Source organism: Lathyrus oleraceus, chromosome 7 (genome assembly GCF_024323335.1).
Source record: "Lathyrus oleraceus cultivar Zhongwan6 chromosome 7, CAAS_Psat_ZW6_1.0, whole genome shotgun sequence".
Lineage (NCBI taxonomy): Eukaryota > Viridiplantae > Streptophyta > Magnoliopsida > Fabales > Fabaceae > Lathyrus > Lathyrus oleraceus.
Genome location: NC_066585.1, coordinates 380,993,091 through 380,994,808, shown reverse-complemented (window position 1 = coordinate 380,994,808; position 1,718 = coordinate 380,993,091). Strand labels below are relative to the sequence as shown.

Genomic DNA, 1,718 nt, shown 5'->3' with positions numbered 1-1,718 from the left:
CCTGACCTTAACATCCCTACTTCTGAATCAGTAATTCAACCAGAGATGGATGAAGGAGTGAAAAACCGTCCTCTTAAGTACTATGCAATCCCTTCACATGATGAACCACATAACAACATCGCTGCCCCTGCCATCGAGGCCAATAATTTTGAGCTAAAACCTTCGCTGTTGTCAGCCGTACAACAAAACCAGTTTTCAGGTAGTCCCACGGAGGGCCCGAACCTACACTTGTCAGTATTTTTGCAATACGCAGACACAATGAAAGTGAACGGTGTCATCCCAGAAGATATAAGACTACGTCTTTTCCCATTTTCATTAAGAGATAGAGCTAGATCTTGGCTCTAGTCTCTACCATCCAACTCTGTCACTACGTGGAACGAGTTGAAGAAAGTCTTCTTAGCCCTATACTTCCCACCTAGTAAGACGGTTATGCTAAGAGCCCAAATAAACGGGTTTAAACAAAAGGATAATGAATCACTTTTTGAAGCTTGGGAGAGATACAAAGACATGATGAGGCTTTTTCCACATCACGGTCTAGAAGAATGGTTGGTCATTCACACCTTTTACAACGGTATCTTGTACAATACAAGATTGATAATAGACGCCACCGCAGGTGGCGCACTGATGGATAAACCATACAATGAGGCCTATCAACTCATCAAAAGAATAGCCCAGAATCATTACCAATGGGGAAGCGAAAGAACCTCTGTAGAGAAACCTCAAACGTAGGGCGGCATATACGAATTAAGAAGTCTTGACCATGACAACGCCAAGGTAGATGCTCTTACTCAAAAGATAGACGACTTGACCATAACACCAGCAGCCACCGTGGCTGCCGTAGCACCAAACTGCGAGATATGCAGAGTTTAAGGGCATACTTCCCTAGAATGTCAACTCTTGACAGGAACCTCCACAAACTAGGTGAACTATGCTCAAGGAAACCCTTACTCAAACACCTATAACCCATTTTGGAAGAACCATCCTAACTTTTCGTATAAAAACAATAATGCATTGTATGCACCTAACCAAGCACCTGTTGTACCACCAACATATCATAAAGCTGCCACAAATACTCAAAATGCTCGTAGGAAATCAAACTTAGAAATAATGATGGAAAACTTCATAGCTACCCAAGCCTAAACAAATAAGTATTTCCTAAATCAAAACATACACACTAGTGAGGAAATCAAGCAGTTAGAAAACAAGGTAGATGCATTAGCCACCCACAATAAAATGTTGGAAACACAAATCTCGTAAGTGGCTCAACAACAAGCACTTACTGCTGCTCCTGCAGGCACATTTCCTGGACAACCACAACCAAACCCGAAAGGTCATGCAAATGCTTCTATACTAAGAAGTGGGACAAAACTAGATGGACCGACCAACCCTAGAACTCAAAACCCATCCATGCACCAAGACCCATGTAAGGTAACTGAGAAGGAAGACGAACAACAGGAAGATAAAAAGGAAGAGGCCGTAGAGAAAGAAGAACCTTATGTTCCTCCACCACCGTATAAACCCCCTATCCCTTATCCTCAAAGACTTGTTAAATCTAAAAGTGTAGGACAATATACGAACTTTTCGCAAGTATACGAACGCGTCAGAGTAATATAAAAGATTGTCGAATCCACAGAGACCAAGTGTCAATCTATCGTTATCTATTGTTATGGTGTTTATCAAAGGCAATTAAAATAGTGTTTTTAGGGTGTGCAAGGAAA

The 1,718-nt window shown here is 41.6% G+C and overlaps 1 non-coding gene across 1 annotated transcript; it reads right to left on the bottom strand.

Moving 5' to 3' along the window:
* Positions 1-429: 429 nt before the first annotated feature.
* On the bottom strand, positions 430-536 carry LOC127108935 (small nucleolar RNA R71). The gene has a single exon (XR_007796433.1). It is a non-coding gene; the product is annotated as a small nucleolar RNA R71 (small nucleolar RNA).
* Between the last annotated feature and the right edge of the window lie 1,182 nt (positions 537-1,718).